General features: G+C 47.8%; 1 pseudogene across 1 annotated transcript; it reads right to left on the bottom strand.

The window, feature by feature from the left end:
- Positions 1 to 11894: 11894 nt before the first annotated feature.
- On the bottom strand, positions 11895 to 21243 carry LOC144121295 (anaphase-promoting complex subunit 10-like; annotated as a pseudogene). Its single transcript, XR_013312594.1, has 3 exons — positions 21141 to 21243; positions 20891 to 21053; positions 11895 to 12199 (listed from the first exon to the last, which is right to left on the bottom strand). The product of XR_013312594.1 is annotated as an anaphase-promoting complex subunit 10-like (transcript).
- Positions 21244 to 21730: the final 487 nt, after the last annotated feature.

The raw sequence follows: 21730 nt of genomic DNA, 5'->3' as shown, positions 1-21730 counted from the left end.
AAGGACATGAAGCGCTGCTCTGCAGGAATCGGATACGGCGGTGTTATCGATGGTTTTCTTTAAAACAGTTCTGTGCTTGTTGCGTCCCTCAGAAGCTCACGGCATGGGTGCTCCACTTGGGATTGTACTCTTGTAGCGTAAGTTATACCTGTAAACTCTCTTCTCCGTTCCAGTGACCACCAGTCCGTCTAAACGGAGAGACTGAGAACTGGGCTAGTTCGAAAAGCACTGGTGGCAAGACGGAGTCTAAGGTGGTAAACCGTGCCAAGCATCTTTAGAGCAGCCCTTGATGCTGACTTGTACACAACCGAGCCATAGTCAATACCTGGCAGGTATGCACTACTCAAAAAACTCAAGAAGCAGTTGCAGTACGCACCGCATGACTGATGTGAGAGGATTTATAGCACGTTCATTGCTTTGATACATTTTCGTCGCAGCTTTTTGATGAGTGCGATAAAGGAAAGTTTTTCATCAACTACGACATCAAGGAATTTGTGATCTTTGCGAAAGCTAAGGCTCTGACCTTTCAGTATGATGTTGTGGTCAGGCCTGGTGCCACACTGCTTAGAAAACAGCACGCAGACAGTCTTTTGACGGTTCAGTTTAAACCCATTGGCATCCGCCCAGCTAAAGAGTTTTTTAACCCCAAACTGGATCTGCCATGCACAAATTGCCAGATTACAGGGCTTGAAGCTTATTTGGACATCAACAAATACAGAGTAGGAAATAGTTTTAGGCAGCACGGTCCATAGAGAATTCATTTTAACTATGAAGAGTGTGCAGCTGAGTACACATCCATGCGGAACTCCATTATCTTGTGTGAACTGCTCTGTCAAGGTGTTTCAAACACGAACCTTGAACGTGCGTTCAGAGAAAAAGTAGCTTTGTATGGTTTTTGGCATGTTCTCCCAAACTTCGAGTTAGCAAAGACAACGGAGGATTTCATTAAGCATTGTCTTATCGTATGCCTTCTCCAGAACAAAACATAGTTAGAAAATGCTGTCTATATATGGAAAAAAGCAACTCGGACATATTATTAAAATAAAACAAGCTGGTCAGCAGTTGGCCAGCCAGACCTTGACCCGGCTTGCCTTTGGTCAAGGGGGCCATTGAACTCAAGATAATACATAAGACGGCGATTTATCACTTTTACAAGGAACCTGCTCTGTTAGGAACCTGCTCAGCCCCAGTTTGTTGGGCAACAGAAACGCGCGCCTGTCCCATACTCCCGGGGTACAAGTGAGGCTCTGCGCAAATATTTGCTAAATACGGCGTTCGAATTGCACACGCACCGTCCAGCAAGCTGAAACAGCAGCTGTGTCACGTGAAGGACCGCCTAGAGCGCCCATGTTACCCCGGTATTGTATACAAGATCCCCTGCAAGGATTGCGATGCATCATACATTGGCCAGTCAGGCGATTTTAAAAGAAGAATAAGGGAACACAAGAATGACGTCAAGAAAGGTCGAACTTCCTCCAACGCACTTGCAGAGCATGCCCAAATGATGCAGCACTCCATTGACTGGGAGAACGCCACAATCTTGGACCCGATGAAACCTTTATCTTCACGATTACTTCTCTAATCATTTTACATACAGACGACCAAGAATGCTATCAACAGGACGCGAGGGAATCTCCCCGATATCTACGCCCACTCACTGTGTAGTCAAGTCCGCTTATAAGTAGCGGCCCATTCCGCCCATCGTCATTGTGAACAAGGAACCCTTACGGGTCTCGAAACGTCATGTGTTAAATATTTTTCTTTGGCGAGTGTATGTTTCTTGTGCTTCCAATAAGCTTCCCCCTCGCCAGACAGGATTCTGTCGAACCCTTGATTACAATGAGTTTGCACAGGCAAATAGTTTGGACAATTGGCCTGTAGCTTCCTACAGGAGTGGGTTCTTTGCCTTGTTTAAATATCGGTACAATAAGTTCCTCTTTCCATGCTTTTGGCAGCCGTCCAGAGGACCATATCTTGATAAAAAGAAATAGAACAAATTGAAGCGTGTCTTCGTGCAGGTGTTTAAGCCTGCTATATGTGATATTGTCAGGGCTGGCTGCTGAACTACCCCATGTTCTTAGTGCTACCTTAAATTGCTGCACAGGTAAAGGAGGAATGGTGCCCCCTGTGGCTGGCCTTTTATTGCAGATAGGTTTTCGTACCTCCGCCATTTTATACTGGAGGAAGGAATCTGTGTTATGTGCCGAGCTAAATAGTATTCAAAATGCTGCCGTAATGTATTTGCTTGGTGCCCAAGTGAACCAGAAGTGCTGACAGGAGGTGTTGAGTGTGCGCTATGGCTTTTAAACACTTGTTATTTGGTGCACTTTATGGGAGTCTGTATAAGAGTTATCGATGACAGAAAGAATTTCCAACTTTCTCTTTTCGACTTATGACGGATGCGCCTCCGCTTGGCTTTTGCCCGCTTAACGTTTATGAAATTGTCAACTCTTAGACACCTGCGAAATTTCGACCATGCATTATTTTGATTCTCACGAGCTTCTTTGCATTTTGGATTCTACGATGGTCCACGTTTGTTTTGTATTTTGCCAGATGTCTGTGGAATGCATTTTTCTGCAGCACCGATAATCTGCAGTGTAATGTAGAGTTGCAATTTTTCAATGTCAAAGAGTGAAACTGTCGAAGGAGGCAACTCTGAGAGTTCTCTGAAGATTTTCCAGTCATCCGCCTGTTCTTTACACTTCCTGGGGTTATATATACTTGAATATATTTCTCCTATATTTTCAAAGACCTAAGAAAGTGGTCACTGTCATATAGGTTATGGTTGCCAAAACAGATGGAGAGCCGACAGCATAGTCTTTTGCCGTGTTTGAGTTGTGCGCTGTGTTGAAGTGTATAGGATCTTTTTCGTTAACTATACAGGATTTAAAGGACAAGAGAAATCTTCCGATTAGCGCAACTCTAGAATCGGTTTTTGTGGATCACCCTATTGAATGATGTGCATTGAAATCTCAACCAGCAAGATCGGTTCCGGAAGCTGGACAATGAGTTGTTCAAACCCGTGCCTAGATAGGCGCTGATCGGGTGGGATATACAGAAAGCATACTGTTACTGTTTTCACCAAAAAATGAGGTCTCGTATTGCCACCGTCCCTAAATTGGTAACCAGAAAAAGGCTTTGACAGACAGTTTGTTTCTGGGTCACAATGGCAACGGCCCCCTATGAGTGCCCACTGCCTATTCTGTCCTTCCGGAACAACAAAGTAATTTTTCAGAAAATACGTGTGTTTTGCGTTTAAGTGTGCTTTCTGTAGGCAAAGTATGTTTGGTTGGCACCGTGCAAGTATTTCATATATGTCTTCCAGGTTCTTAAGTAACCCTCGGCAGTTCTAATGGATGATGCTCTCCACAGTCATGATTGCTTGTGAGGAAGACAAAAGAGGGGGCTGTTTAGACATCACCGTCTTTATGAGCGGGTTGACAGGATTAGGCTTTTTTCGGCTTGAAGTGGTTCAGATGACTCCGCCTCTCTTTGTGTAAATCATTAAATGTCTTAGACACTGAGGAGTTTTAAGTTACATCTATCGCCTCTGGTAAAGACCCAGAGGCGATTGGGGATATCTGACGAGGACAAGACTCCCTCTCAGTAGTCTTTGTTGTCCCAGAGGTCTGTGAGAAGTTGACCTCTGGGATGGCGAAGATTGGTGCAGCCGGTGGCTTCTTGGTGGGGTGCCGAGATAGACGCGCATCAGCAAAGCTGTACTGCGTGCCTTGATCTTGAGGAGCTTCAGGACCTAGAAGAGCGAAAGCTTCTACCGGCTTTCAGTAAATGTGATATTTTTATTACCTTTAGTTGTAAGATGTGCTTCGCATTCTTGATAATTTCACAAGTTCTTGAGTAAGCAGCATGTGGCCTGCGACAGCTGGGGCATTCTGTCTGGGCAGCACTGCAGTTTTCGATGGGTTCCTTGTGTGCACCGAACTTTGCACAAGAGAGCTTCCCGCGACAGGTACTTGAGCCGTGGCTGTACTTTTGACACTTGAAACTGCGTGGATCCGAGACATACGGTCTGACTTTACAATGAATGAATTCCGCGTTCGATTCTGAAAGTCGTGTCCTGTTAAACGTGAGGACAATGTGGGGTGCCGTTAACTCTTCACCGTTCCGTCTTATTGTCATGCGGCGAAGGGCGATGACACTTTGGTCATGGAAGCCTTCGAGGAGATTGGACTCGGTTTCGCGGAGGAGGTTACGCTCATAAATCACACCTTGGATGGTGTTTATGCTACGCGGTGTGGAGTTATGGTCACATGTAGGTCGCAAAACTGCTCCTGTTTCAGGAGGGTCTTAGTGTGCTCTTTCTTTGAAACTTCAATAAGTAGGACACTAGAGGAGAGTTTTGTGGCTTTCTAGTTTTTCCTGAATAATTTTTCCAGAGTTTTCGCAACCAGGAAGACTGGCATTGAGGCTGCTGGAGCAATGCCATTCAGGGAGTGCAAAATAAGGAAGTGTGGAAAATGTTCACATTCACTGCTAGTCTTACGTAGAGGTACATCGGTGCCGGTCCTGTTCAGGTACCGATTAGGTTTATTTGATGCTCGTGTGCATATGTGTGTATGTTGACGTTTCCTAGTAGGTTACCTGTGTTGTACTGTCTTATGCACAGGAAAGTGCCGTAGTCCCCGACGTGATAGACAGCCAGGGAGCCTGTGGGCGAGGTTTGACCACAATCCCGATCACCACCGTTCATGGTTTCTATCCTCCACCTTACAACCTTTCGCCACGGTACGGATGACAGTTTCGATATGGGGGCTAAGGGTCCGTGTAGTTGCCAAGCACCATCACCCTGAGACTCAAGGTGCCTTTGGGGATATACCCACTCCTGGATGGCAGCTCAGTGTGCTGGATTATAGTGGTGATGTATATGATTCATTCACATTCGTGGTCCCTCGGGTGATTATATGTCGCCGACGAATGCAATCCTCAAAAAAGCGTCGGGTGTAGTGGTGACCGCTGTACTCGTTAACGCCAGCAATAGCTTTCTCCTGATGGTCGGTTGGTTGGTTTATGAGGTTTTATCGTCTCAAACCGGCTCAGACTATGAGAGAGGCCGTAGTGAAGTGCTTCGAATAATTTCGACCACCTGGGGTCCTTTAAGGTGCACCGACATTGCACAGTGCACAGGTCTCTATCATTTCGCCGCCATCGAAATGCAACCGCCGCGGCCGGCATCGAACCCACGACTTTCGAGTCAGCAGCCCAGCACCATAACCACTGAGCCAACGCGGCGGCTAGCTATTCCCGAGTCACAGCTGTTAGGATAAATTAGCATGTCGCGGTGTCCGACGTTCTGCCTCGCGCACTCGTCGTCGAGCCCCTTACCAGAGCTGGTACACTGCTGGTCCCATATATCATGCGTGGCCTGCGATCTAGTCGGCGTCCCGGTAGACGTAAACTGATGCTAGGAACAAAATTTGGAGGAGGGTCTCGTTGGCTGTTGGTTTCATACAGCATGCATGAACCAGGGACGATTCCTGTGAGGAGTCAGAGCACAAGCGGCTTAGCTGACAAGGTAGGAAAGACTAAATGAAATGTACAAAAAGAATGAACGTCGGAACCTCGCGTCGCAAAAGTAATCTCTCTTCTATTGACCGAACCCAAGGCATTGACTGCGACTCCAGAAGTGAGTAATGTAAGTATGCTTATAGACAACGTAAAGTCAAGTTTTGTCACGAGCCCTGCACAACCTATCGCAGCTTTCACGAAACTTTGGGTCGGCAGGAGCGGAAGCGCCGCGTGCTGCAGCACACTATCGGATGCTTTCACGGCACTGCGACGATAGCAAGTACTAGAGAAAATAACCTAAGAAATTCCAGGAAGCAAAACACACAACTGCCGGTTATGATTCGTTCAGAATTATCGCAGCTAGGCAGAAAGCTTGGCATCAAAATGTGCAAGTTTTCAGGTAGGCAGCCAGACCAAGAAGCAGATTGTAGCATTCCGGGCAGTCAAGTCGGCAACCTCTGTCGAATTCAACGTCAGTCGTAGTGCCGTGCATTTAAAGCTACACTTTCCAGTTACGTACATGCTAGAACTCCTGCGGCGTGCATTTAGAGTTTTGATAGCGCTAGAGCGGCTTTCTAATTGCGGGCATCTGACCGCACTTTTGCCTTTTGTGCAACTTCTCGCTACGCTTTAGTTTCATTGACTTTTGTGACCATCTGAAACCCGTACGTACTCTCGGAATCAGAACTAAACGGAATGAGAGGAAGAGGGGGGGGGGGGGTATTTCGTCACATTCACGCAAGCATATCGCTCGAAATGTACGAATGTATGACGGGGCGTTTACTTCCACTGGTAATATTACGTGCGACTGGATTGACAGGTAGAGCTACTTTTTTTTTCTATTATTAGAGAAATTACACCCCGTAAACATTGCTGGCAATAGGACGTACTGACGCCCACCAAAGTTTTCTGAGCATCGAAATCACAAAAAAACTGAATTTTCTCGCCTGCTGGAGTCGCGGCCAGGCATTGAGGGCTGCACTGTGAAGGTCGCGCCGACAAGTGCAAAGAACACGCTGCAGTATGAGGCTAGATGCATAGATCGAGTGCCAAACAATCAGGCTTTTTTTACGAGCTCCATGTCCCAAAAACTTTTGCGTTGGCTTGTGCTGCGCGGCTTTCGCATACCTCGCCGTAGTGCAAATTAGCTGTTGTCAACTTATTTTATCTTATTTTGTTTTCAGAGCAATGGCTGCGAATTTGTGCCGAATTTGTCAACAAGCAACTACACTAAGCACCTCGCGAACGTATGCAAAAAAGCTCAGCTGAAAGCCTGAGGCAATAAATTTCGCTTAAAAATAAACGCATGCCAATTAAGTCCATGCAACGAAGAGGCCTTGAAGAGATTAAAGGTATCGACGTATTTTATGCACCCTAATCGGCCCATAACAACCATTGTATGCACTACTCATTGAAGTCCTAGGTTCCAGTGATGCCAAAGAGTGAATTTTAGGAATAAAATAGAAGACAATTGAATTAAGCCCTTCAGAGCGGCGGGTACACCGTATTGCTATATGCCCATAATGGGAATAAACCAGAAAAGGGCAATTTGCGACATTGGACAGCATAGCGCATGATGCAACACAAGAACACGGCTGGCGGTCGTATAAAAACGCAGCGAGGACTTGCGAGAAGGTAGTGCGGCGAGCGCGTGCGCCTACCCAGTATCATCATACCCGCCACGACGGCGCTGAAAGCGGTGCTGCTCCGCCGCGCACTCTGGTCACTGTACGGAGCATATGTCCAGCAAAAATGGCGACCACCCCCGTCTTCTTCGCGCTGTTTTAGCGCCTGCGAAGTGCCGAAGACTGCACACCATTGAAGCGGTTAAAGTGCGGCGTTTGTGTGCAATTCCCTTTATTTCTGTTCGCAGATGTGGCAGCGGAAGCATATTGAGAGAAACCGCTACATCAGCCCCAGCGAGTTTTCGTGCGCTGCTAAGCGGCTGCCTTGCGAGCCATGGTTCTCGTGACTCAGAGCAACGCCTCGAAGCCAAACAAGGAACGATAAAACACAGCGCTGACTAACAACAGAATGTGCACTAAGCACCAGTGCTTATATATACGCTAGTATCGCAGACGTTTGCCAATGCAAGCATTCTAGGATTGCAAGTACTCGTGATTTTTCTTCCGAGATAGCAAGAGAAGAGGTGATTATGGACTGTGCACCTAACCTCATAAACTCTGACGCTTCAATTATTTCTCTGGTGAGCTGGGCTCTGTTTTTTACAAGAATTTGGCTCTTCTCAAAAATCAGTCTGCATATATAATTACGATAATTAATCCCGATATGGCGGACGGCCATCTTCACATTTTTTTGTGTTCCGTAAGCCTCTCATTCAAACGACCAGCCTTGGTTAACAGTAGTGCCAACTATCAACTTTTTGGCGTAGGGTATGCTGAAAAAGTTGAAAGTTGCCGATACTGCCAATCAAGACAGCTGAGAAAAGAATGTGTTTGTAATTCCCGACAATGATGTTCTGTCTCACAATCTGAAAAGAACAAAAAACAAGCCGGAGTTGATGTTTCTTCAACCCCTGGTAAATTAAGAAGTTTATGCGCGCGTGTAAATCGACTTGAAAAAAACATGTCCCGATGTTCCTGTGTACCTCAAGTAGCACGAGAAGAAATATGTGAAGCGCTGAGATAACTTAGTTTATTCGACTCCTTTGTCCTGTGGTGGCTCGTTTGTCAGCCAAGCTGGTCGCTGTTTCAATGAGAGACATAAGGAGCACAACAATAATGTGAAAAATGACGTCCGCCATATCGGGATCCACTGTCGTGATTGTTCATGCCGACCAATTTTCCAGAAGAGCCAAATTCTAGTAAAAAGCAAAGACCAGCTCACTAGAGAAATAACTGGGGCTTCAGACATTAGGAGGCTAGGTGCGCAATACATAAGCACCCCTTCTGTTCCTATATCGGAAGAAAAAGTACGAATACTTGCCAGCCAACATCACCTGCATCGACAAACTTCTGCACGGTCATAATGATCTGCCTTGTAGAACTTGATATTTTCTCTACTTTTTTGTGTTTTCTTCGCGATACCAGCGGGTACTTAAGCACTGATGTCCCGAATGAAACAGTTCTGTTATTAGGTAGCGCTGTGTTTTGTACATTACTCGTTTGGCTTCGAGCCGTTGCGCTGTGTTACAAGAACCATGTCTGGCTAGCTCGCCCTCCAGTTGACAGGATAGATAAGCGGGCGAGTTGGTGATACATAATGCAAAAAATCAGCGCGAACAAACGGGGACTAGACGAAGAATACACAGGAACAAGCGCTGACTCTCAACTAAAGTTTAATCACAGGAAGCACACTTATAAAAGGAAACAGAAAACGAAAAAAACACAAAATCAGAACTCATGTGTTACTATGTGATGTCCAGATATGCAACCTCACAGTCACGCAGGAGCAGGGATGGTTGGCTGACACATAATCTTGGTTTCTTTGTCATGTTATACGCCTCGATAATTTCCCTGGTCAACTGGTCGGGGTGTTTGTACAAAATGTCAGTAAAATGCAAGGACGGAAAACATGATTGACACTCTCGGCAATGATCAACTAGATTAGTAGAGCGATTAGATTCTAATGAATTGAGATGTTCTCCGAGTCGTGTGTTAATACAACGTCCCGTTTGCCCAATGTATATCTGACCACAGGATAGGGGGATTTTATAAACTACCCCTTTGGAGCACGGCACAAAACTTTTAGCGTGCTTAACACCACAGGACGCTACAGATTTCTTGGGGTTGCGGGACTTATTTTCTACAGCTGAACAAATTTTACTGAGCTTGTTCGGGGCCGAAAAAACCACATCAACTTTATACCTATGGGCCACATTTTTAAGACCATGAGACAGGCGATGTACATAGGGAAGGACTGCGAACTTTTTCCGTTTCTGTTCTTTCTGTGAAGACGGCAGCAATGTCGGCGCTTTAAGCTTTTTAATTATTTTATTGCAACCCAAAGTGATAAGCTCAGCTGGATATCCTGCTTCCTTTAGTCTCTTAGCCTGATTATCAAAGCTTTCTTGCATAGCATGGTGACAAGATTTTGACAACGCAGATGACAAGGATGAAACAATTCCACATTTCACTACCTTAGAATGATGTGACTTATAGTTCAGCAGCGGTTTGTTGGCACGTGGCGCGTAATTCCAACACATGTGTCCCTTCCCCTCAGTCAAACATAAATCTAAAAATTGTATCTGGGTTATCGACCGGTACTTTCAGTGGTGAATTGTAAACCCCCTGCATTAGCTTTAAATGCTTCTAACACTGTAGACATGTGCTTAGCATAGTCCGTTTTTTCAATGAGGATTAAAAAATCATCGACGTATCTGAAAATTCGGTACGGGCATTCCACACAAATCTTTCTGGATAGCTCTATCCACGAATGACAGAAAAATATCACTAAGCGCAGGCGCTACTTTAGACCCAATACAGACACCCCGCTTTCTGGGTATAGAGTGTGCCTTCCCATTCAACAAAGGTAGATTTAACATAAAAAGACAACAGCTCACGGAACCCAGATACAGCAATACCACAAACACTTATAAACTGTTCTTCATCATTGTCCGAAGTGATGCAATCAGAAACAGCAGACATCATTTCTTGTGCGGCAGGGAGTAGTATAAATCTACCACATCAATGCTGAAAGCCGAGCATGAACCTGGGTTATGCGCCTGTAAAACTTGACGACACACTCAGAGTTTGGTACCTTAAAAGGATCATTAATAGATAAAGCTGCCATAAGTTTCTGCAAATATCCAGAAATTTCGTTGCCAGGTGCTCTTTTCCGTCACTATGGCCCTAAATGGTAATCCCGTTTTATGTGTCTTAGCAGAGAAGAAAATCTTTAAACAGCTGCTTTTTGCCTTAACTACACTCCCTTTAAGTCGCTCCAGATTCAATTGTTCAAGCAGTTGCACCGCTCTGCTTTTTACCTTCTGTAACTTCGCCGAGACCGGCTGAAAGTTCTTCTCGATGGCTACTAATGCTTTATCCGAAAATAATGATTCAGGTATGACTACAAAACACCCTTCTTTATCCGCAGTTACCAGTCGCAAGTTATTCGAGACAAGGAAGTTAATCAGTGATCCGAATCCCTTTCCATGCTTGACCGCCGTAGAGGTCCTGGCTAAAACCGCTGTACATTCCTCTACGCACCTGGGTCGAGACTCATCCGGTGCCAGGCGAGAATCTATCGCGCCATGGTCACCTTTTCTTCCCCTCGCAGGTGTGGCTCAACACAGAATTTTGGGCCCATCTGAAGAAGGGCTTCATGCGGTTTTGGTAGAGGGCGTATCACCAAGTACAATCACTTTTCCTGGTTTCTGCGACGTCCCTTTCCTTGACGGGAGATTCGGTCGAACCCTGCTCCACAAGAACTCAGTGCACTCGTCAACGGTTTTGCACCATTCACGGTACAAACGAGGATGGTGATGTGGACTTCCGCTGTGCTCACAGGCAACTCTCAGGCGGTCCTTGAAAAACCGGCCTTGGTGCCTCCATTCCGAAGACAGGATTTTACATACGCGGCGGGCATGTCCTTTGGACGGTTGCAGGATCCCGCAAATCACTTGAAGTTCTGGACATATCTGGACATCACATAGTAACACATGCGTTCTGATTTTGTGTTTTTTTTCGTTTTCTGTTTCCTTTTATAAGTGTGCTTCCTGTGATTAAACTTTAGTTGAGAGTCAGCGCTTGTTCCTGTGTATTCTTCGTCTAGTCCCCGTTTGTTCGCGCTGTTTTTTTGCATTATGCTCCAGTTGACGTTGTACTAGCGAGTCATGCTTTGGACTATAAAGGCAGAGCAGCAGTGTTGGCTCGACCGGCGCTCTTATTTCCCCTCCGGTTCTTATGTGGATTACAAGATAACATTGAAGATGATGCTCTGTTGCGAAGTCCTGTTTCACTATTTTGGTCTGGGTACTACACACACGCGCGATACTATAACGCTGTCTTCAGCACAACGAACATCGCGGTTCACTTTCCCTTATAATCTTCGTTAAAACTGCGTGGTGCGCTCACGATATCGGGCATATCTGAACGCACAGAGGTTGACGAACAATACTTGGAGCAACCCAACATGTCATATGACATTAGGTAGCCCTTTGTGTACAACTACTGCTGACGTCTAAGAGTTACTTGCTCCCTTTCGGCGATTAATAACGACGTAACTGCTGCTTTAGATTCTTCCGTGCAGTGAATTATGCTTGACCTTGAGCAAGAGTAGAGATAAGAATAGCCGAATTTTGAAGATAAGGTATCAAAACGCGACACTGGTGCAGAAAGGAATCACTTTAAGTATCTTAAATCAGTACAAAATGTCATGAAGCTGTATCGTGCATGCGGTAGGAGAATGTTTAAACGCTGATCTCTCAGCGGATGGTGCTGAAGGCAATGCACTCCGCACTCGTGAAGTTGACGCCGGGCAAGACGCCGAAGCTTGCTCGCTTAACAGGAGAGTACAACTTGATTTGCCGCAGGCGGGTGTCCAGGCCATCCTTGTGGTTGGCGCCAACACTGCAATCTGCACATGGAAGGCGCGGACAGGGCGGCCAGCCGAGTCTTCAGTTGCAATGTGCACCCATCCCGTTGGCTCATTCAGGTCAACAGTATCGACCACCCGCAGGTCGTGGAAAGTGCTTCCCACTTTCACGGCGATTCTGAAAGCAAAGGTCAGACCAAATGTTAACACTGTAACCATGCGGGCACCTTCGTTCATGGGGCTACATGAATCAGCAATGTGGGAAGCAAACTGAATTTGACCGGCGTTAGCTGATTTAAAGCAGCACCTTTAGCCTAAACCGTCCGTTCGTGGTTCGATATGTGTAGCATTCTGCGCAGTTGCAGAGGAGTGTCAGGAGGGTGGGGTGAGGGGGGGGGGGAGTGGCCTGGGTGCGGAGATCGCACACCGACCACCTGAACAGCACTACACTCTTGGGCATAACACCTACGCAGGAGTGCGAGAGGGCGAAATCAAGAATGACGGCCCTGTGACGTGAGCAGCGGAGACCACAGAGGCGTAAACATACCGGAGCAGAGTCTGCGGCGTGGGAGAAAAATTCTCACCACGGGGTGCAGTGCGTTGCTCTCTGCATTGCGTTCATGTTTCTCTGCGTGTTATGCCGAGTAAGAGAACCGAAAATGAAGTGCGTAGTGAGGTGTGAATAAAATAAAACGAACAATTCCACCTGAGGGCGCCATGCCTAAAGAACATCATCGGCTGTAAGAAACAAACGCGCCGGGCGCTGCCGTGTGCCGTGGGTTGCATGCACCCAATATAACGTGCGAAGCTCAGAGCTCGTGGAGGTGTTACTCGAACGGAACATAATGGCAAGCTTAAACAGCACGCAATCATCATGTTTAACGCCACCGCCTGGCTACAAAAACCCTGCAGCACGCGAGGGCAATTGTGCGCCGTATAGCATGTTGAACGAGCGGCGCAGTCCGAACAAGAGCGCCACCAAGACTGGCAATCTGCACAGGCCGCGCCCCGAACCGATCCCGTAGACGCATCCGGGGGCGAGAACAGGTGACGCAATGACTGTAATAGCGAGATGGCGGCAGCTCCAAAAAGCTGCGAATGCGAGTTATTTGTAGGCAATGAATTTAATCTTGTGTGCGACGTGTGCGACGTGTGCGAAAGACAATAGGGCTCTAAAGTAGCATTGTGACAGTCACGTGCAACCGACCAATTATCTTGGAGTATCGTGAGACCGTAGACCGGGCGATACATCAACGCCTTATCACGGCGCGGGCAGGCAGAAGCAACCAGAATAGGCGTGTGCGCCGAGAGCTCACGTCAGTACGAACGCTGTCCGCTAAGCTTTTCTCAAAAGCACGCAAAAGCCCTGTCGGTGTTGGCGCCCATGTCTGCTAAGCGACGATAGAGGCAACACGTGGCAGAGACAACGTACTTTCAGGACGTAAGATATTTGTTATGATGCATTTGTTCTTTATGCGAGGACTGTGAAATAATAGGGAACCTACGTAAGTATAGGTAGGACAAAGCGTGGTATAAAACCAAGTTACACGTTGAAAGCGAATTTTCTACTTTTGCCATTGACTTGCGCACAATATGGGATGTAGCTGAGGACACGAGGTTGTAAACGAGCGGTGACAATAAACTTGGTAGTTCTGCTCACGCCATTTAGGGCTGTTATTCGTCGCAACACAGCTAGGCGGGCACAAATTAGCAGAGCAAGGGAGGAATTGGGCGTCCTATTATGGGGCGGCAAATTTGCTACATGTTGTTCTCTTCTACCCAGAAATCAAGAAAAGGCGTTACAATATGCACTTCGCCCCCCCCCCCCCCCCCCCCCCCTCCTTTATAGAGAGAACTGTGCACGCCAATGAATACAATTTTCGCTTCGCCACGAGGGATGATTATAATTGTTGTACTATCTTTCAGGCTGTTGAAGACGGATGTCAGTAAATGCTTTTCACTTTCACGTAATACAGTCGCATTTTCCAAAAAAAGTCAGGCATTGATAAACTTTGTTGCTTAGCGCGTAAATTTCCTTCCAGAGTCGGTTTACCGTGCGCTGTGCTGCTTTGGCGCTTTGCTTAGGCAGCGCAGTACGGTCGCAGTAAAGAACAGGGGGGCTGTGCTGTGGTAAGCTTAGGTAGACACACCCACTTATGAGTGCACTCATACCGCCTCACTTACACTAACGTTTGTGGGTGTGAGTGGCTGGTCGTGTGTGTGAGTGGACGTGAGTGCGAGTCAGCGGATGTGACTGAACGTAAATGGAGATGAGTCTGAGTGCAGGTGAGTGGATATTAGTGGGAGTGGCCATGAGTGGAAGTGACTGTGAGGGGAGATGGGTAGTGAGTGCACATGAGTGGCTGCGAGTTGATGTGAGTGGACGGGAGTGGACGTGAGCGGCGAGTGGATGCGAGTGTGGAATATACGCGACATCGAAGTTTGCAGCTTGTGTTTCGCGTCGACGGTGTCCGCTGTGTGTTTCGCGACGGCAGAGTCTTTGGGCGCCCGAAGCAGGGGATTCTTCTGGCATGGGAACGGCAATATTTCGTTGCTGTTTGCCTTACTAGTTCACCGTTGGCACGAGCGCAGTCATTTCGCTGGTGCAATGAGCCGCTACGGGTTGTGTCAGATCCTTAGATAGAATTTCGCATTGCCTCTGTTAAAAATGTAAATGCCTCTTGTCACACCTCCTACGCGGCTCGAGCTCATAGACGCAGAGTTCCAATGCTTGCTGCTGAAACAATGACTGCCCGCTTCACAGCAATAGCTACAGTAAGGTTGGATCTCGAGCACTGCAGTGGACGCGTAGTTTTTTTCTGTGCCCGGATGTGTGTTTTATAGAGCACTGCTCTGGTCATAATTTCTTTATTGAACCGGTCTCAAAACAAGCGGAGCCTCCCATTGCCGACGCAAAGAACGTGACCTACTTGGCCCGGCTCTTGAACTGCTCAATCTAGGCTGAAGCCGGAAAACAACGCGAAAACGAAGCGTGCCTTTAGGTAACAACAGAGGTTCTTTTTTCTATCATGTACTTGAAGGAGCCCTGCGTGGCAAATCAAGCATGTGATTTTTATTTTTGTATGCATAACATCAGACATAGTGATTCTTTTACGCCTTTCAGACAGCCGAAGTGGTAATTTTTGATGTTCCAATCTGCTGCAGAAATGCTTGTTTCGTGCCGATGGTGACGAAACATTGCGGCTATTCTCGGTAGTGGTTATATGAGGTGGCAACCAAATTTGCCGCATTATTTTCGAGTGGTTGGACGTACAGTTGAAACTGAATTCTCCAATACTCGGCAAAGAGATCTAAAATATAATGTCTCTTATTATTGGTAGCATTTTCGCTCGGGAAAACACTGCAAAAGGAAATCAGTACAATCGTATGAAAGCGAATAAGAACAAAGCTTGGGCGGCAGTTTTCGCTTCGCCTAAAAGTATCTTGCACGTGAATGCTGCTGTTAAAACTGCGAACACCGAAAAGGGAGCGAAGAAAAACCATCCGAAAAAAATTTCACGAAAAGAAAACAGGGGGATGGTGGCGGGAGGAGGGAACTTTTTGTAAATAGGTCGAATGATGCCAGCATGTTGGACACTGGACTGCTCTTAGAACAAGAACGAGGTGAGAAGCAAGCTCCTGTACCCTCTCCCCCAGAGAAAAAAATATCGTGTGTGCAAGGCATGAGTCTGATTTGTCGCGCCCAATATTTGGCATTGGGCAAGTGAGATGGGCGTGTGAAATGCAATTGTTATATCTTGGTGTTCTCAATGTCGTAAGTAAAATAACTTCTGTTACGTGCTTTATTTCAGCAATTTTACCCCCCCCCCCCTCCGGGATATCTGGACAGCATATGTAATTCTTTGAACCGGATGTTACGATTTCCTCTAAGAACTTCTGGATATAGGTTTTTTTCCCGAAGAATCCTACCGTTTCAGTATGGCATGCACTGCAAAATGGCTCAGAAGTAAGTTGCATACGCATTCTTCCAGGGACGATGTTTCCTCGACCAAGAACGCACCGAACTCATCGTCATCATCAGCCCGACTACGCCCATTGCAGGAGAAAGGCTTCCCCCGTAACATTCCGTTTAATCCTGTCCTGTCCTATCACCGCAAATATCGTAATCAATCTCATCTGCCCATCTAATTTTGTACCGCCCCCTGCTACGCTTACCTTCCATTGGAAGCTTCCTTCCTCTTGAATTCGACTAGAATGCCATTAACGCACCTTTGACTCCTGACCCACTCTGCCTCCTGTCCCTAAACGTTACACATATCGTTTTTCTTTTTATAGTACTTCCTATGCCTGCTCAGATGCGCTCGTGGTCTCCGCACGCATTGGCCTCAAGCGACAACACCGCGCTGGTTTCTTAAACCTCCTTCAGACAGAGATTGCGCACGGCGCAGGCAACATGCTGCACTGTAGGCGTGTCCAGAGATCGGTCGCGCATACCTGCTCCGGCTAGACGAAGGCAGCCCTGCTCTTAACCATGCCCAAAAGTAAGCCCAAGAGGCTCTTGTAAATGCATTGACAATGGCTACTCTCCTTTGGATCCTTTTTCCGCAGGGCAAATCTGTATTTGGGACCCATTCAAGCCATTTCTCTTTTCGTGAGGAACTCGCTCGAGCTTTCCAAGAACACTCGATTTCCAACGCCGCGAAAGGCATTCATAGTCGCCACTTGCCCCCAATGTGTTCGTGCGTGCTCACACGGACACATCACTGTCAAAGCAAACTCATCATTGTTGCTTAGGTACCATTAAAAAACGTATCTATGCATCTTAGCTGACGCCAGAGAGGCACTCATCGTCTCAGCAGCAAGCGCGGAAGCACACGTGCGTAACACAGGTTCGGGCCATGGAAGATGCGTGATAAGTGACCACTTCCTTAGGGCATCGAAACTGAAAATCGGCCAAAGAGACCGCCACAGCCTCGGATGCCTCAGCACCACATCTCTGCAACCCAGGCTATGCTAGAGGTGAGCGAGCGTTAACGTGGAATGAGCGTAAGGGATTGGTTATGAGTGTGAGTGGGCGTGAGTGTGGTTGGGATTGTAAGTGGTCGTAAGTGTGAGTGAGTGCTACTGGTAATAAGTTTGAGTGAGTGATTGTGAGTGCGAGTGGACATGAGTGCGAGTGCGAATGTAACTGGTTGTGAGCGTGAGTGAGTGGATGTGCGTGCGAGTGGCCGCGAGTGAGAGGGTGATTGAGCCGCTTCTCATGCTGCCGAGGTAAGAAACAGACGGGCGATATTCCGTAACGCCTATCTTTTCAAAACTTTTCACAGGGCATAAGTACGGCCTTGTGGTCGCTAAAGTGCGGGCTAATCAGCTTTATGTAAGCTTTGACCTTAAGTCAATTTTTGTCGTTGGGTTCTCTGCGTCCTAAGCTAGTTGCCGGCCTAAGTTCGGCATATATTCAATGAAGTGTTCATGTGTCGCTTCTATGTTGAAGTCGCCCACCACTACCAGCGGGTCGTTTACGCACGCCTGCAGATAGGCGCAGTTGAAGCGCTGACAGGTCAGCGGGGTTGCGCATTGAGGCGAACGCACAGCACACGTTTCTACAATCTTTCACGGGCACTCTTCACATGACGCCGATTCTCAGTCTGGTTCCTGTACCGATAAGCTTCCCGCTCGGCACCACGCACGACTTTCGCGGCGGCGACGACTTTCACGCTGCTTTACGTGGCGGCGGTCGAAGCGTCTTCGTCGGCCATTCCACTAACAAAAATACTACACCACTTGCTCCTCTTATCTGAGACATCGCAGACTCATCATAGCACCATACCATACCTCTAACATCGGCCATGTGATACCTCTGGGATCGCTTTAGCTCTGGCTCCCTCTAAATCCCCTTTTTTTAAATCTTAAGCTGCGCGGTGGCTTTGCCGCCAGGTCGGGCGAAAGTCGTTTGCGCCGCGCGAAGTCTGGATCCCACCTATCGCGTTCTCAGTTCTGTCTCATCTCAGCCATCTGCTTCTCCGCAGTTCGTGCCTATCTCGCGCTATAGCTAGGGCGTCGAGCCAGCCATGCGGGTTGCATTGTAGCTTGGCTCTAGGTGGGCTCTGTAAAAAGGCTGCTGCCGTAAAAGTGTCATAATACACCTTTGGCTTCATTCCATGCTTCCTGCAACTGCCTTCTTCATTAATTACGTTGAACACACCGCAGTGGTTCAATGGCATTGACGCTCGGCCACTGGTCCAAAGATCGCATGATGAAATCTTGGCCGCGGCGGCCGCATTTCGATGCAGGTGAAATGCAAAAACACCCGTGTGTTGTGCGATGTCGGCGCCCATTAGAGAACAACAGGTGGTCTGAACTAACCTCGAGTCATCCACTACTGCGTCCGTAATACCCCAAAATTTTTTTTTCTAAGTACGCTGTCTCCTTCGAGCTTTTAATAAGGGAGTAATTACTCATTAGCATCCACCCAAGCGCAGCCGTACGGCTACAAAAGAAAGCCATACAGCTTTCCCAGAAACTTCGTGATTAAAGAAAAATTTGCCCTGGTCCGGGGCCATAACCCGGGACCACGTTTCAGCCGAGCAGTCGCTCTACCAACTGAACGTAATCATTTACATGAACGATACTTAGTGCAGAGGAGAAAAGAGCATATGTTGCCGGAGGGATACGTACCCACGACCTCCGCCAGTCGCAGCTCATAATACCGGTTAATACGATCAGCGAAGTGTGCTGCTCAAGAGTTAATTCCTTGCTACTGGAGCAGGGAAGTTGTTGACATACGGAAATTTCGGGATAAAGAAGAGGAAGAGAAAACATGTTAAGTTACCCTACAGACAATTCTGCTGCGACGGCAGCTGTTCAACATTTTATTTCTGAGTGTTCGTGTTCCTGTAGCTACACCTGAAAATCAAAATGGCTGGCGGTTTAGCATTGCTAAGTACAAAATGTGCGAAAGCATAGTTTTTGCTGGTTGATGCCGCCACCACCCACCTGAAAGCGCGACTGGGGTGTCCACTGACCCAGGGAACCAGAAAGCGCCTTTGCTTTATTTAAAATCAATGGTCTACAAAGCTTCCAACGACGATGAACCAGATGGACGCAGGCGGCCTATTGCTCTAGTGTCGCGTATGTCACCTGGCTGCCACACCTCCACCGGTCCTCCACTTGAAGGTCAAATTATGGCCCCGATGGTCTTGGCTTGACTAGGCCAGTAAAACTTTCACTTTAAAAAAAAAGTTCCCCTGTACTCTCCTCGCTTTCAGTGAGTGCGGATTCCTTTCATATGTATATCACAGTAAGTACCTTATCCATCTCTCTACCCCTAAGCGTACCTTGCAACGTGAAATCCTGAACATAAAGCAACAGCACATTCGCCTCATAATGAGAGGGCAGGATTAATTAGAGAAAGGCCTTAATCATGGGAAAAGTGGAAGCCAAGCGTAGACGGGGAAAGCAGATGATGAGATAGATTTACTGAGTTAGGGAAGGAAAAAACACGACCCTAGCTGAGCTTGCTTCGTGACCATGAGGTCACGAGGAGACAGGGCATGACTGAGCGACTAAATTGCCTCGACAATGGCGCAGTATGTGGTGTCTCACGTCCCGCAGCTGCACGTGGCCTTCGTGAGTCGCCATAGTGGAGGGCAACCGAACAATTCCTACTCCCTGGCTTCTTCAACATGGAGTGACATGAAGAGCGCACTGCCGGATTTCCATTCGGACTCGAGCAAAATGCGGCCGCCGGATTCCATAGCGCGACCTTGATATAAGCAGCCGAACGTCAAAGCGACTGAGCCGCCGCGGTGGAAAAAAAATAAAAAAACAGGGGGGGAGGGGGGGGGTACAGCGGACATTAGGATACGTTATATGTTTAAATCTTACACCAACCACAGCGGTAACCATTTTTTTCTTTTCCAGACACGGTCGCATGCTCATCTCTTGTACAGTGGTAAGCATGCTCGCCTATCTTAGTATCCCGTTAAAAACTCCTGATTTCAACGTCAGTGGACACCCAGAGGAGCACGTACACGCAGCTCGGTCACCGCACGTTGCGCCGGGCATCTTCACGCAGGCTGGATGCGGGTGCAAGACCCCCAACAGTTTCCTGGTGAAAGCTATGCCGACAGACATTGTAGGATGCGGTAGAATTGCAGTAGCTGGGACTTAGAACGTGCTACAACGCGCTTTCAGACGGAGTCGAAAGTTTCCGGGCGACACGCGCGTTCACCGAACAGCACAGCTCTTCGTGGCGCATCGGTTCGTGCCTGCAGGTGCTAGCCTGACAATTTGTACATGACGGCTTTTCTCCCCTGGATACGATTCCAGAGGCAAAGATATGGCACGCAACGCAGAGGCGCAGAAATAAGAAATACGAGAAGAAAATGGCATTCCGATGAGGCGCTGACGTTCACTAAACGTTTGTTAGTGAAACGACGCATCGTGATGATTCAGAGCGGCATCGCATTTGGACTCCAAGTAAATGACAAAGAAACTCGCACCCAGCCTCCTGGACGAGAACCCTTGCGGGCACAAAATAGACACGGCAAACGTGGCGTCGACACTAAAAAGCCCATCTCGAAGCTCACGTGGTTTCGAAAAAATTTCTGATTAATAGTTTACGGGGGTTTAACGTCCCTAAGTGACTCAGACTATGAAGGACGCTGTAGTGAAAGGCTTCGGACATTTGTACCACCTGATGATCTTTACCGTGCACTAACACTGCACAGTACAGGGGTCTCTAACATTTAGCCTCCACCTAAATGCGACCGCCGCTGCAGGTATCGAACCCGCGCCTTTCGGGTCAGCAGCAATGTGCCATATATCCACTGAGCCACCGCGACGGTCTTTTTTGCGCTCTGTGGAACTGCACGAAATGTCGATGAGAGGGGGAAAAACCAAGTACCTTTTAGGTGCGTAGCTCTCGTCGCGTTCGTAATCCACATAGATACAGACCGCCTGTATTGCCGTTTTGCGGGGAAACTGAATATTGACTTCGTGCGGTAGAAGCCCATCCGATCGCCAGTACGTATTCAGGCAGTTGTCTCGCAGCTGATCGATGCCAAGTCCTGCAAAAACGTGCGTTGACAGGATACCTCAAAACTCTCAGCCATGATTTGCCGTTCGTGACGGTCGGGAGGATCCTCATAGCTTACCGGGCTTGCAGGAAGACAGCGACCACACAGCCTCGGCTCCCACCTCGAGGACATCGCCCTGCCTCTCCAAACTCGAGGGGTCTTGAGCAGAGGAAGCGTTCATGGTCCTAATAAGACGAGAGAGAGGAGGAAGGAAAGAGAGAATGTTATCCAGGAGCAAGTTCCTAGTCTCCCTTGCGCCCGCCTTAAATGCCGGCACTATAGTCAGGATTACACGGATGAGCAGATTCACTTGACATGCAGGTCGGAAGGTCTTGCTCGCAGAGCGGCTACCGTTACAGTGAACAGACGCAAATAGGTTGCTCGAGGCCGCACTGGGAAAAGTCATGATAGCCAACTCAAACCATGCACAACAGCGCGCAAAACGGCAACGTGGACTGTCCGCAGGCAGGCAATATTGCCACACTACTCAACCCTATAGTGGCACCGTATCGAGGCTAAACTGTGTTACCTGGCAGTTGGCAAGCCTTGAGCCATCTCCAGGCTAGATGTTTCCTCGTCTTCACCTCTCGAGCTGCCTGCTGCCTGACGCGTTCCAACAGCGTCTTGCGCGTATAAGTAAACCAGCCCTGCGTACGTCAACCGTTCCT

Source organism: Amblyomma americanum, chromosome 1 (genome assembly GCF_052857255.1).
Source record: "Amblyomma americanum isolate KBUSLIRL-KWMA chromosome 1, ASM5285725v1, whole genome shotgun sequence".
NCBI lineage: Eukaryota > Metazoa > Arthropoda > Arachnida > Ixodida > Ixodidae > Amblyomma > Amblyomma americanum.
The sequence above is the reverse complement of the archived record's forward strand: the minus strand, read 5'-3'. Positions and strand labels throughout refer to the sequence as shown.